The 15,851-nt window shown below is 46.2% G+C and overlaps 1 long non-coding RNA gene across 1 annotated transcript; it reads right to left on the minus strand.

Annotated features, from left to right (window-relative positions):
• Positions 1 to 7,307: 7,307 nt before the first annotated feature.
• Positions 7,308 to 15,386, minus strand: LOC121445776. The gene is made up of 4 exons (XR_005974003.1): positions 15,267 to 15,386; positions 14,752 to 14,790; positions 13,451 to 13,516; positions 7,308 to 7,368 (listed from the first exon to the last, which is right to left on the minus strand). It is a non-coding gene; the product is annotated as an uncharacterized LOC121445776 (long non-coding RNA).
• Between the last annotated feature and the right edge of the window lie 465 nt (positions 15,387 to 15,851).

Raw genomic sequence — 15,851 nt, forward strand, 5'->3', positions numbered from 1 at the left:
ATTAAAATCAGATGCATCATGGGAAGAGGCATGGCCTGGAGAGGAAATAGTTATATCATTGAACCTGCAAATCTAATAGATGACCCCCAAACTACATCTCTTAGTAACCAAACTCTTCCTTTTATTTACCTTACAGAAGAAGGCTCCACACATTAATCAGGTTACCTGTGTTGTCCCTCATTGTCCACTGTCAATCTTGACAGTGTATTTTTTACTAATCTGTGCTGTCGCTATGTCTGAATGACGTTTCCCTGCCACTTTCGCAAACTATGTAAACCGTTATTTTATTCTTGAGGTAGATGCCAAGAACTTGGAAGACACCCAGTCCATCCCCAGCTACTGCTACCAGTACCCTCCTTGGTACTCATTTCTCCTACAAGCAGCCTTCATCTTCCTTGAAGACTGATTTCATACACACTGAACTTTCCGAGGGCCCGGGTATCAGAAGAGGATGGTATTAGTTATGCAGAGGAGGAGAAACAGTCTCAGAAAGTTGAACTGAGAAAGATCTCAACCAAAGTCAGGGCATCTGACGTTTCTTCGGTTCTGACTCCGTGGTTCATTTTGATGCCATTAATGTCCTATGTAAGGTATCAATTTGACCATCTGCTTGTTTGCCACTATGCCAAACTTTTAAGACTCTCACTGAAGCTGATTCTGATAGCTGGGCAGGGGGAGTGGATTCTGACAGAATTCAGAATTATAACTGATAATCAGAAAGTCTTTTATGCCTAACACAACTACATAAGAGTTTTAAGTGGGGAGCAATTATAAGGTTCAGGACAAAAGGTCTTTGGCAGGCATAAGACTATTACATAAGGGAACGAGGACCATCGAGCAGAAAAGCACCGTTTCTCATCTGAAATGACATGATTCTTTGGGTCTGTGACATTGAAACAGAGGAGTGTGGAGGGGATGTCTCATCCCGTTCGCTCACAGCGTCTGAAATAGGCTTGCAGCCTGAGTGCTCTTCTCTCCCTGGCAACCCCACAGTGGGACCAGAACCATTCTCAAAGGCTAATGCAGTGATAAAACGCTCTCAGTAATGGCTGCAGTAATGCCATCCTTGGCAGCCGGTGTCCCCACTCAGGAATGCACATCCCTGATAGTCAGCCCCAGTGCTAGGATATTTGGCTCGAAAATGTCCAGAATTATGAACTGGCAGACACAAAGAGGATCTAAAGTTCGTCTCTGTTCAGTAAGGGTGTTGATGATGAGTTCATCAGCTTAGAGTTGCCTCTAGGTGAGGTCAATATGGGCTCAGGAGTCAAAAATACCTTGCAATCCAGTTGGTCTCCAAGGGGCTGGCATTGTGCCCAGGGTTTGCTCTAATCCTGCTCATCCGCAGAGCTTTGCTCGTTACATTTTCCTTCCTAAAGCCTTCTGTCTATCCACCTAACTTCCCATAACCAAGCATGCGTGCCCTTGGCTTTGTCAGACCTTTACATAAAAATATACCTGGGTATTTAAGATTATTAAAGAGATTATCCCCTGTGAAAAGCTTCCTGTTGTCATGACCAGGAAAAGAGGCAGACATGTATATATGCTAGGTGAGGGTGGGATTAATGATTATCTTGGCTTAGAGTTCCCAGGAAATGTGGGGGGGGGGTGTAGGATGACCCTAAGAAGAAATTTGACAGAAGAGGACATCCCAGGCTAATGGTAAAGTAAGCACATAAAGGCAACAAATCCAATAGACCACAGAGCAAGAAAGGGCTGGGTGGATTTGTGAAGTGAGGTGGGGGGTGGGGAAGACTGGAATCACAGGCAACCGAGCAGGAGGAAGGAGTGCGAAGGAGGCAGTCAGCTTTCTGCCCATAGCTGGGTCCTAAGCAAGGTGAGACAGAGGGTGAGCGTTAAGAAACACTAAATTCTAATTTCTGTCCCCAAACTCTGAAATCCCTGATCTATCAGATGGGTTCTGCCGTTAAGGCCACTTCCGCTGATGTGAGATGATGAGCTGCTTGCTGGGGTTCTGGGACAGCAGAGGAGGGCTCGCGTCACGGACAAGACCCACAGAACTTGACTGGTGTGAATATGCCTTGTTAGGAAAAGATAATTTACCATCAACATCTCAAGGAGACCAGAAACCCCAGGAAGTGTTCCTTCGGAGACAGGAGGCCTGTCCCCTGGCAGTTCACAGATAATTAGGTAAAAGAAATGGAACGACAGCCTGCAACTTCCGAATCCTCAGCGGGCTCAGCACTATGCTGCATGCTAACTGAGACTAGCTTGCACCACCCTCCCACAAAACCTGCTTAGGCAGACGCCAGCTTTAGTTCCATTTTCAGATGAACAAACAGAGACTTAGAAGAGCTAATACAGCAGCAGCCCAAGTCACAAAGCTAGGGAGTGGTGAGGCTGAACTCAAATCCAAGCGCCTCTGATCACAAAGCCCACACGTCCAGTCACTGGAGAATCCCGCTCTCTGCCAATGATAAAACATCATTAGATGTTCCGTAGACATGAATTCACAACTGCAAGTTCCTTAGGGATTCTGGGAAAGATGCAGAGGAAAAAATTTTCAACTGAATCTTGACTGTTGGACTGAGTGTTTTTTAGCAAGAGTCGGGAGGTGTGAGGAGAGGAAGGAGAGGCTTGTGGTGAGAGAGAGGAGGGCACCTGAGAGCCTGATCAGTAAGGCATCTCCAGAAGTGGAGGATCAGTGGCTGGGGAGTCTGGGGTCAGGAAGCCAGGGTGCCCAATGGGCTGTCCTACAGAGTGAGCCCATCAGAAACCACCTCAGATGACAGCGAAATACAAGCAAGGCAACCAGGAAAAGGAAGCAGTAGCAAGGAAGCAAGCATATTTCAACTTGATTATTATCACTCAGTAGTGATTTTGCATGCCGATGGCGATAAACAGATTGCATGAGAGACATTCCCCTACACTCTCCATATATTCTCTGTCCTTTGTGGGAAAACTACAATTTCTACCAAGGTGTAGAGTTTGTTTTCTAAACTTGAATCCAGGACAGAATTGAATTACTCATAGTCTCAGAGGGTCTGGGTGTCTCCACGCACACGCTGGAACCCGTGCCACCACAAGGTGACTGCGACCTGACAACCCTGCTGAAGGAGGAGAAACTCCATGGAAGAAGATGCTGAGGCCTTTCCTGAAGCTGCCTTAGACTACAGCTAACCACATCCCCCATCTGTGAGCCGGCTCAGCAGGGATAGGCGCGACTGCCTCCAGATCCACAGGTAACCAGAGACACATCAGTCAAGTAACTCTGGGAAAGGCAGACAATAGCAGAACCACATGGACGGCTCATGGACCTGTGAGCAGTAAAGAATAGCACTGCTATTCAACCTGAGCTTTGGGAGTTGAATGTTTGGTATTAGTACTATGCATGCCTGGGTTGTCTTCCATACCCCTGTCCCCAGTTAGGTCCTTAATGGAGCGACTCTCTACTTGAGATGTATTTGGGGGTTGCATTAAAAAGAGTATTTAGGTCAAAGAAAATTGAGACCTACTCAATTTCTGTAATATATATTCATAACTCAAAATATATTCCTCTTGCATATTCATATACGAATACACGTTAACATTCGTAGCATATTTTTAAATGCATTAAACACCTGAAAACTTCGGTGTTTTAATTTTTGGAATCACTGATGAACATCTCATTGGTCAGTGCTCCTTGAAACCCCAGCTTGGAAATGGACGCTAGCTTTCTTTGTTCTGTTGAGAAGGCAGGTGAATGATTGGCTGGGGTGTGAGGTCTGCCTGTCTCCTTTTATCTTGTTCATAGCCTATATATTACCAGACACTTCTAGTTTTTTTGAAGAAAAGTCTTCAGCTAAATGTGGCTTCAAATTAAACCACGTAATTATTATCCTTAATTTTAGATGATCTATCGCTAGGTAAGAGATATATTGATATGGTCTTAAAATGCAAGAATTATAGTGGTCTTTAGGAGAGCATGTAGTAAAATCGATGAACCCTCATCCTTTCTCTGGCCTTCTTTGTGACATATAAATGACTCCAAGGGTTTCTGGGAAAAATGCCTATGCAGATTCTTAATTCTGTCAGACCATGTCCTCACTATGTTATCAGGTACCACGGTCTCTCTCCAAAGAACGTTACGCACTGTAACGATGCTAACCAGTTTCCATGGGGCTCCGAGGCAGCAGAACACAAAACAAAACCCCAAAATAACTTTGCCCAGTCAGCAAAAATGCCTTTGGCTTTGACTGCTGTGGAGCTGCTGATGTGGGAGGAGAGCGGTGCAGGTGTGTGCGTGTGCACGTACGTTTCCATGTGTGTGTTCAGAAGGCCATCTGTCAGCTTGGTGATCCAAGCTATGAAGAAAAACCATGCATATTTATGAAGGTTGGAGGCGGAATAGGGCACGGGCGGTTGAAGGCAGGGTGCAAAGAGGGGCTGGGCCAGGGGCAGCTATGACAGCAAACACCGTCTCCGTGCGACATACTGCTCCAGGAGGAGAAAGAACTTAAGGCATGAGCTTGGGATCCAAAGACATTTATTCTTTACAAATCGTTCGTTTCCAGCTCTGTTCACTCACTCTCAATAATGCACTTTCAGTGCAGCCATGCTGGGCCAATGCCCCCTAGTAATCAGGTCACGGATAGGGCATGCTTTCTGTCCTCGGCAGACACACAGTGAGGGCGTGACCACTCCTGGTAAGTATTTTCAAGCAAATTTATTCAGATTTACCAACAGATACCATATACTGAGTGGCTAATATAAAACACTTAGAATCGGGTGGTCATGGTTTTCTATCACCATTACAAGCACAAGGCAACTAAAAACTAAACAGAGAAAAGGACTCACTCAAGGTCACAAAACCAGTAATGAAACCAGAACTCAAAGCCAGCTCTGTCTCATAACACTGGGACAGTACCTCTGTGCTCAGAGACAGCTAAATGTTAGGCACAGAGCTGGACTTCAAGAGCTACGATTTCACCGAACACTTTTGGGGAACACAAAATCCAATGGTTCATGTAGACATATTAAGAGGAAAATAACATTCGCCATTATCATTGCAAAGGGAAGGACAAAGCCCGCAGAAAGATGCGCTGACCTGTTTGGAGTAAAGCAGGTTTCCCAAAGGAGGTGCATCCTCATTCTGAGAAGCTGACCATCCCAGATCAGTCAAAACTGCCAGCTCAAGCTTCGCTTGTTACAGCAACACCCAGGAATATCCTCATTTCATCAAATTTACAGCGTCTGCTAAGGATTTTCCCAAGATGTTTCTCTCAGTCTTCCTAAGCTAAAAGGCAGGCAGTACCTGCTTTTAACAGATACAGAGCCTTTGAGAGACAAAGGGTTACTCAGAGACCCTCAGCCAGTGCCCATTGGTGACAAGAACACCCAAGCCTTAGACTTGAGGATTAGGCTAGTCCTTTGGGGATGATGGTCGATTTCCCGAAGGAAAACCCCAGGTTGATTCTCTCACCTGGGCTCTGTGTAGCTCTGAACCCAAGCCAGAGGAAACCAGTGAAGAATTTAGAGTGATAGGACACTGGGCAGTTTGCCTTTCTGTGGGAACTGTGGAGGGGCCCCACAGCTCCCCGGCAGCCACCTAACATGTACGAGCAGGATTCCCTTTCTCTGCTTCCTTTTTCTTTCACAATGAGGACAGGAGACAAATGGGGCAGCCAAGGTGATATGAGGGACGGAGCCTCACAGCAGAGAGATGCCCTGTGCATGTGTGTTGGCAGAGGGGCAGAGCTTCAGGCTGAAGAATCTAGGGCACTGAGACAGCAGTGCAGAGAGGGACCCAGAGGAGTTTATGTAGCCCTATGAGGCTGGGGTAACTCAGAGGAACTTCCCAACAGATATACTCTTTTCTCAGTCACTAACTTCTTTGGGTAGAAGACAAACCGTGGACCAAGGGATAGAGAAACCCCACCGAAGCTCATAGAGGTGGGCAGGAGCAGGAGCCAGATCTGCCTGTGCTTATGTTTGCAAACCTGAGCCTCGCACCTCCTGTTTCTCTCAGACCTCTGGAAGCATGGAAACTTGCTACCACACTGAGTAGGTCTTAGGGAACACTGAGTGAGCAGTTAATGTAATCTGTTCATACAGTCAGGTATGCCCCAAGGAAGACTTCTAGTATCTTTGGGCAATGACCTTTTAGGGTTCTAAGAAACAGGGAATCCCTCTTTAAGGGAAAGAACCCTTATCCTCCTTCAGGGGCTAGTCAATTGTCGATCCATTAAATATCCCCAAACTTGTTGTTTCCTGCCTGTTTTCAGCTACCAGGGCTCAGTTTTGGTAATACAAGGACCTCAGGAGACTCATGGGGGCAATGGGGAAAGATGTGCTGTTCGTAGAGGAATAACTGTCACAGGGCCACCAAGATAGGGGTGATCTGCGACCGACTTTCAGAGCAGAAACCCCAAAAGTCTCCCCGATAACTGGATGTAGGGAAAGCAGGCAGCAGACAGAGCAGGGGGAGGGGAGGGTTCGGAGGGAGGGCTGGGCCAGAAGGGGAGCGATGGGCCCGTGAGCTGATGGAGCCCTTAGATGGCCTGTCTGCCAGCCTAAGAGGCTTAGGTTTTTTTCCCCTTGGAGCTATTGAGCATGGAGAGGGCGTGACCAGAATGGCTAATAAAACCAGAAAAACTAGGGCAGCAAATGGAGCGTATTTCCTCATGCATCTAAACCTGCCAGGGGCAGGTGAGTCAATCTGGGCACAAATTGAACTGAGGAAACTGTGTAATGGGGGCTGGACCAATCGAAACCTGAAGAGCAGGCTGGCCCTCAGTGTCGCTGGCATTAGGAATAAGAGGTTGCTGTCAGTGCCAGCGTAGGGCTCTGCTTTCCTTTCTGGCTCAGATTCCTGAGTCCAGACGCACTGGGCATCATTGTCCTGGCTGTGGCACACCCACCTGCTACTTTCTCTGCGAGCATGCGACACATGGCCTTTTCGTTAAGTGCTTGCTAATGAGATGGATGAGTCCTTACACACCTTCATAGCACTGACTAGCCCTTCCATTGTTCCCCTGGAACTTCTTAACCACTTTTAGATGGGACGGGCAGAAGAAAATGGCAGTGTCCTATACTTGACCATGTACTTTCTAAAGTTCTGGTTGGAGACCTACGTCCTGGAACAACTGGGATCTTGAGTCCCCCAGGCAGAACTTTTTGCATTATCCAACTCCATCCATTCAGTCACAGAACAGACCTTTGTTGTGATTGGTCGTTGTTCATCCATACCATTCTTCCCTTATGTCCCTATACCCATGAGAAACCACATGCGACTCTAGGAGCAGAAAAAGAGTTTCCCACCAGTTGCAGCCTCTGCATGAATCTGGCCGCTGAGGCGGATGTACTTACACTTACAGGTTGACTTTTTGGCACATCATAAACACCTTCCTTCTTTTGGCTGGTGGGAACCTATAGAGAAATCAAATCCAACAGTCAAAACATTAGTGTCCACCCTTCCTTCCTTCCTTCCTTCCTTCCTTCCTTCCTTCCTTCCTTCCTTCCTTTGTCTCTGTGTAGCCCTGGCTATCGCTCTAAAGACCAGGCTGGCCGTGAACTCAGTCTCTGCTTCCTGAGTGCTGGGATTAAAGGTGTGTGCCACCTTTAATTGCCTGGTACTGTTCCACTTCCAAAGACCAGAGTAGTCTGACTGTCTGTGAGACAGTGCCTAAGACAGATCCAAAACTCAGGATGGTTTTAGCCATTAAGGCTTTAAGCCAGGTTCCTTCCCCTGGGAAAATCAGTGAGGACATGGGTATCATCTTAAAACAAATATATGCTCTTGAGCCTTTCCCACCGTTAAAGAACAGCTGTGGAGATCGCAAATATCACATGGCAGAAACAAAACGACAAAATCCAACTTCATTTGGTTAATCATAAAGGGAGTCTAGGTGCTATGATTTCCCTTGTAACTAGAAATAGTTTGTGTATGAGCATACATGTCTCTGTGAGACAATCTACATGTTATCAAAAGTTAAGTGCCTCGTACCTATCAGCCCCCTCCTGATAATCACAGGAAGGGCCTACATGATAACGGAAGTAAGTCACCAGGATCAAGAAGTCCCTGACTGATCTGCCATCCCTCCAAATCTCCCTTCTTTTCCTTCCCCTTCTCATGCTTCTGGTCTCCTGGGGCTACTGGTCACGTGCAACACCCTGAAGGCCATCAAGTCCCCCGGCTCTGCTGCTCTCAATGGGTCTGATCAGCAATGCATCTCACTCAGGTGACGGTAAGATGCAAAGTGAGGGACTGGAGAGGAGATACGCCCCACAATTCTGCAATATGCCAGGGGGATGATTTCTTTTGTCACACATGCATCATATACATATGTATATGAACACATTTTGAGATATTAATAGTGTCGAATACTTCTCTAATATGTCAATCAAGGGCCCTGCACTGAAACATTCCAGATTGGAAGCACTCACTAACCGCTCCTCCCCCAGACTGCCACAGCTTTGCTCTCCACGGCAGAGACCAAGCAGCAGCAGATTTATAATGTCCTGACAGTGAGGCTGTCTCTCCAGCAGGCTGGATGCTTCTCAGGAACAGACAGAGTGTGTCACAACCAGAAGGCCCCCTATGAATACCCGCTGGGTAAATCTTTCACAGAGCAGTGTGGGGGGAAACTGAAGAAAAGAAGCCCCTGCCAAGCATGGGCCAGCCAGCTCTCCTTATCTGTGAGAGGAAGAAGCTCAACCCATCCTTTGAATTCTCTTATTTTTACCCTCGTTTAACTTAAACTCTCGATGCCAACGCTACCTTGAATCTATAGAAAGTGAGGCTCAGGGCTGGGTGTTATGGACTTTGCCCCAAACTTCCGATTTGGCTGTGGTTCAACCCAAATCTTTTCGGGTATCAAGATAAGACTTTTATTCTTAATATACTGAGTTAATATGGCACTAGGCATGCCCCATGAGCAGGCGGGATTGTAAACTTTCTATTATCCATAAATAGTGATGGAATAACCAGGACAAGTCTTTTACAACTACAGCCATCCCTCCCTGTGATGTAGAGAAGGAAGATCACGCCTGCAGAGGGCCCAGCAGTCAGGACTGGGACAGCGAGGCGCTACAGCCCAGGTCACTTGCTGTTTATTGCTACCCTGTTCGGGTGGCTGCTTCAGGTGCATCCTTAAAAAGCCAAACAACAACAACAACAAAGACCCCTGCATTCCCAGAGGCCTAAGCGCATCCTTGCAGAAAACAGAACTATGACTGAGCAAGGCCAGATAGAGGATGCCCTTCCAGAACCCTGGTTTGCAGGTATTCAACGAAGAATGTCATTTCTTTGGTCCTGATAACGGAGCGCCTTTTAGAAGGAATCCTCTCCCTGGATGTCTACAGAGTCCTTGTTAACGAGGGCCAATAAATTACCAGCCCTCACTCTTGTTTTCCCCAGCTCACCCTGTACTTTAGGAGCGGAATGGAGTGGAAGGAAGAGTGTTCTGCTGCCTGTAATTCACTGCTCACTACGGGCACTTAGCACAGCTGAACCGCGGCTGCTTCTCAATTATCCCTGTAAATGGAGAACAAGCCATGCGATGGAGAAACCCAAACTGTGCATAATTGAAAACGCTTTTCTACTTGGCTCTCCCATGGGTGAGATATCAATCGGCTTGTTTGTCCTTTAAGATTTATCTGCTCTGGGACATGTTCTCACGACTCCTGCCTGCCTCTATGGACCCTGTTTGGACTGTTTCGTTTGTTTGTTTCGTGTCCCATCTCAGGTGCGTCCTTTTACAAAAGGAGAAAAGTTCCCAAGCACTGGCTCTATGCCAGAGATTGTGTCTTTTCTGGACAGCGAGAATGGCAGATACGGCCCGGAGTCAGCAGAGCTCCTTGTGTCGGGAGAGACAGAACTATACACCAGCTACTAATGCAGAGCGTGAACAGGAACTTTCTGTTCATGGGCGGTATGACAGACTGTTCATGCTGCCTGTGTGTCTGGAGTGGCACAGCTCTGTAAGCTTACTCCAGACAGGGCACATACTGTTAAACAAAATCATGTCTCATCAACCATTCCCAGGTGAGGGTTAAGGTCTGTGGCTCTGTCATGTTTGCACAGACTGTTTCAACAACAGGGACCACTGGAGTACCGCCGTGATGCAGAGTGCTGAAACTTCTAGATGAGGGGGAAAGGTGAGGTTCTGGCTCCTCATCCGGGACTGCTTACAGGCTGCATGACTTAGGGGAGTCATGTTACATTTTGAGCCCCGGCTTTCTTAATTTTTGAGCCTCAGGTTTACATGAATATCTAAGGGATTGTTTATGAACAAGGCCAGGGTCCTTGCAGCGGTCACTGTTATTTTCCTAGGTGCCCAGAAGATACTTAGGTGCCCAAAGAAAGACTTCTGGATGAACGAGTTAAATGGGTGTTAAATGACTCTAAAAGCTGCACCTGAAGTGGTATACGCAGCGGGCACATCCATGCCAGCAGTGTGGCGGGTGACCCAAGATTAGCTTTCCCATTTCAAACTGATACTTAACACGTGGGGGAAATTAACAGTGAGTTCTGAAGAACTGAATTTGAAAAACCTCTACTTGGAAAGTGGGGTAATACCTGGTTAAGGTACTCTAGGTCAAGACTGGAATTACAGTCCCTGATACGGGCACTTGGAATCCCTATGCTGAAAATGACGGCCTCGGGAGCTTTTCTTCTCCGCTCACCAAGTGACAGAAAGGTCACCGTTAAGTCATGTAGAACAATGCCCTGTGCTGTGTGAAAGTGAACTGATCATGTTTTCCGAGGCCCACGACACAAGGGACAATTAAGATTATTCACATGGCCCTGGGGACGTAACTCCTCCTCGGAAAGATGCCTCAGTGTCAGAGCCTCTTCATCCTCATGCTGGGTACAAGCAGCAAAGCAAGGCTGCAGCTTTCTGTGGGGCTCTCCAACAAAACGGGCTGTGAGGACAGCATCATCAAAAGTGGTACCCAATGATGCCTAAATGAAAGGAAGGGATGTCTACACAGAAGCGTCTATGGACCAGGTACACCATGGCATCATAGCTTCACAGGAGTCCACACTAAACTAACCCTACCCAGTGCACAGCCTGGGAACCTGAATGGCAAAAGTAATGTACATCATCCAAAGGCACAAAGCACTGAAAGGATGCCAAGCCTCAGCTTTGTGTGTCGCCTTCTAGAAACAAGGACTGGAATAAAATAAGGCCACCTTTGACTTGAGGCAGTAGGAACAGTGTGATGTACGCAGCAGGATCAGCTACGTAGAATTTGCCCCCCCCCCCAAAAAAAAAGGACAGGCCATCTAACGGCTGCACCTTTTTATCCTGGTAATCTATAGGCCAAGGGCTCATCTCCTGTAAAGTGCACTGAGCTCAGGTAGACCTGCACTACAGGAGAGGAACATGGCCACAGCCTTTCCAATAGATAGGATAAAGTATTTATTCTCGTAGATGATGCCTTCCTGTTAATAATGGACAGATGGGGCGATCAGGAGGCCAGTGCTATTAAAACAAGCACGATCTTTTGATAATGACTTAAGATACATAATATAACTGGGGAACACAGAGCCACCAAACATTGAGCTGGAAAGAGTTACAGGACTGAGGGACTTTTACAGAGATCGGACAAAGCCTTAGAGATTCCATCTCACAGGCTCTGGGATCCCAACACGATCCTTGGTCCCCACAAGCCTCACTCCCCTTGTCTGTAAGGCGGGAAAATGACTAAAGCCATAAGGGGTGTTGTGATAGATGAAAGGTGTTCCATGTACACCTCCACGTGAGAGGACATCCGTGGGTACACGTGGATCCCATTGCTAAGGGCTTTGCTGCCTACAAAGCAAGCTAGCATGATTCCGCAAAGAACCCCAGTTTTATTTCTTGCAAGGTGTGTGTTTCAGACAGCAGGAAAGACCCTATCCACGGAGATCTATGAATCTTATTTACTCATTTTACAGGTGGGTAAACGGGTGCCCAGAGACAGGAAGGAAATTTACAATTTAAATCAACGGCTGGAGCAAGTACTGGTGCTAAGGTCTGGATCCACATGGATATCCGTGCCCCAGGATGCTGCCCCATTCTATACCCCACATAAGCTTGTTTCAGTCTCACACTGATGGGATTGCCCCCTCCCTACTTTATAACTGGAGAAATGGCGTCTGAAAAAACAGCAAGGGCCTTGCTCTCTAACCATGACCCAAAGAAGGGCCAAACTGAACCCCAGCTCTGCCCCTGAAGGCAGCTCTTTCTGGCACTTTGCTGTCCCCAGTTGCTACAGTGGAGGTTCTTCCTCTCGCTGGGATGGTAGGTTAGTGACTCTTTGGCCTCAACGCTCAAGAGACACTGCAGGATGATACAGGGCTGCAGATCAGACACTGGGACAACTGTGAAGCTTCTGTAGGGGAAGACTAAACCACCCCTTGCGTTCTCAGCAGGTGCTCCAATGTTTGCAGCCCTCCCTGCTCCAGCACTTCCTGGTGGAGGCCCACAGGGAAGGGTCTGGGTGGAGCAGGCGCGCATAAATAAAGGATGATCTACAAGACCCACTTAAACTGAGCTGTTGGGAGAAACAACATTGGGCTTGCTCATTTAGAATTCTACCCGTTTGAGAGAAATTGAAAATACGTTTTATTTTGATTTCACAATTAGCACATGCCCAAGGCTGAATAACAGAACACACAACTAAGTAAATTAAAACCCCTGATTAAATAAATACATCACATCACTCCTTCTCCCATAGTACTTATGCTTTAGATGAAGACTCAAGTTCTCATTAGTGAAAAATTATCATATTTACTTGATGTGCCACTAGACCATGCTACTGTGACCCATGACCCAAACACTTTAATGGCATTCCTGAGGAGGCTGGGGCTTGGTCTTCACTTGTGTCTGGTTTTCTGCCTTGATTCTAAGGAGCTGTGCCATCCCGGGGAATCTGCTTAAAAACCCCCACCCAAAGAAACCCCAGAATTAAAATGCCTATTTTATCACATATTTGTAAGAGTTGAATGAGTTCAAAAATGTTTTAAGTGCTCTTCTCAGTTATGAATTTTTATCTGCCTCTCCTTCAGGAAAAATAAAGCCTTCAGCTTTACTTTCTTTTATTTGGTCCTTACTCCCAAAGCTGCTTCAATACAGCATTTTCAGATCTGTCCCTTACTTACAGAAGGGAAGTTGGGTTTTTAACCCAACTGAATGCATGTGTTGCTTTGAGAAGTGAAAGACCCTTCTACTTGGTGGATTGCAATTCTCCATGGCATTATCTCAGTACAATAGAACACTTGGGTTGTATGCTACTTAAAATACCCAATTATCCATTCCAGATTTAATTACTGTACACAACTGGCCATTAAAGATTTCAACATGGAGGCATGGAAACTGCCAGAAAATCGCTGGGAACCAGAAGTTAGTGTACTCAAGGGCATCATGTGAGCCTGGATGACCAAAAGATCCGGGCTTCTTGAGACTATCAGTACGCTAGCATTTGCTGGTAGGGGGCATAGGAAAAAGCAAGGATCTTATACCTGGTAAATGTTTTCTTCTGTTTCAGGATCACGGATTGGCTCATGTCCGGCCTCAAACACAATGTACTATTGCAGGAGCAGCCAGAGAGGAAAGGGCAGAAGGAACAAATTAAGAAAGAGGAAAAAAAGCATTTGGAATTCAGAATGCAAACCACAGCAAGTATTACAGAAGCAGGCACAAGAGGAAACATCCGAAATGATTTGGGTTACTGGGATAACATGGGCCTTGCTAAGGCTGCAGACCTTTGCTGGCTACGTGAGTACACTGGGCCACTGCAAGTCTTTGCAGAGAGGTAATGTATCATCCTCTGTGAGATTATTAATCAGGGGGTCGAAGCTCCTGCTATAAGCAAGTTCTTCCTCTGCATCCCTCAAAAGCAAGGGTGTGTTCACAGTGATGCAGTTCTGACTTGTGTCTACCATAGATCTGCGAGATGCTTTGACACCTATCTGCCTGTGTATCTAAGCAAGTATCAATTAATCATTTCACTCCTATCATAGCCATAGCAGCTGTTGGTGTGAAGGTATGCACATATATGCAGTGGCTGTGTAACACAGACACAAACCACACCTATGAATCCTGGTTGGAGATAAAAGCAGGAGGTTTGCTTTTATGTTAAAAAAGTGAGTATGCTTTTTGGTCCACTTTTTCCTCCTTAAAAATAAGCACAGGAGGGGGAAAAGCCACTTCTTCCTTTCCTTGTTTGCACGGATCTTGGATTTGACCCCAAGAGAGGTCATTACCCACCCTTGCGCTGTAGACCATGGAGAGAGTGCAGAGAAAGCCCTGGACAGAGATGTCTCGGGATTCTCTCTCCCACTTCATGACAGCTCCGTGCCATGAACAAAATAATCAGAGGGCTACCCGGCATCATCAGAGATCTTACATCCCTGCTAAAGCTCATAAGCCATTATTTAGGGCTGTGTTCAAATGCCGCTCAAATGTCATCCCTTAACCCTAATTCTTAGCTCCTAGAGTCCTCTTCATTATCCATCGTGTCTCAAGTCAGAACAGTCAAGAGACTCCTGAGAAACATTCACTTCTGTGAACAAACTTTTCCAGATCATGGAAGCATCGGAGGCAGGGACATAAAGAAGAAAGTGCATTTCCAGATCACCTGTTAGTGGTGCTGGCTAAACCTCTCTCCGTGTTGAAATTCTCTCTCTGCACAGGCTGGCAGCCCTGACCTTTGGAAATCACCTCAGTCCTTCTGCATTCAACAGATTCCTCAACTGTCAGTCAAAACAGCCTTACCATGGGCACAAGTTCATGCAAAACCCCGACGTGGTTCTGAAATTACCTGGTACACGGGATCTTCAACATCCTCTTCCAAAATTGTCTATCCCAGTGAGGGGAGGGAGGGTGAAAGCAAAGGACACAAAGGAAGAGATGTGAGATTATCTTCAGACAATACAGCACAGCGGAGAAGGCAGCATTGATTAGGATAGGCTAGGAGGCCATTAACGCAGAAATACACAAAGAAACCCTGAATCCTGCAGCTCCTTCTCCCTACCCACTCCCTGCTTTAACAACAGCAAAGCAAGCCAAGCTGCCATGGGCCTTTAGTCTTCCTCCTCTGAAATCTTCCCGTGGATTAAAGGTTCCCCTTTCTCTAACCCATCTCAAGTCTCAGAAAAGAAAAAAAAAAGAAGGGATCACTTCTAATGGCTTAGTTTGGTTGCCTGTAACCTGCACAGGAACCTTTCATCTCTGTTTATTTCTGCTCGGCAGCAGGAGACAGCCCGACTTGTCAGTTCCCATCTGTTTATTGTGGGCCCTGTCTTCTGTAGCACGGGGAGGAACTCCTAGGCATACCTGGTACACAGCTTGCTCACACTGCTTATCCTTTTGTGCCTTTTTTTCCAACTCTTCTCTTTGCTTCAGTTCATAAATGAGTTGAAAGAGATCTCTCAAGTCCAGAATAACAGGTTCAGCCTGCAGTGAAAGGTGGGGAGACAGATTAATAAAGAACTACACCTACTAATTTTTGTTTGTGGCTCCAACCCGCAGCCCTTCCTTTTTCTATTAAACTGAAAGCATTCCGTTCTTAATTAATTCTACCTTGTTTATATTGGTTTAGCAAATTGCTTCTAGGCTAAAGTTCATTTCTTCAACTAATTATATTTGCAAATTCATAATAATCATAAGCATAAAAGGCATTTCTTTTTATTTATTAGTGATTCCGAATACAATAAAATTAGGGCAGGCCATATGCAAAACAGCTATTTGTTTTCTCTTTATTTTCCTTTTAAATGAGGCTATGAACACAAGAAAACTTATTTGTATACGTGTCTCTATCTAGCTTAATCAGAAAGGGAAAATAATTAGTCATTAGGACATACCCATTAGGATAAAAAAAACAAAACAAAAAATGAATGGGTATGACCATGATTCTTTGCT

This window comes from Microtus oregoni, unplaced genomic scaffold, assembly GCF_018167655.1.
Source record: "Microtus oregoni isolate MIOR12 unplaced genomic scaffold, Mior012 000594F_ref0000160, whole genome shotgun sequence".
Lineage (NCBI taxonomy): Eukaryota > Metazoa > Chordata > Mammalia > Rodentia > Cricetidae > Microtus > Microtus oregoni.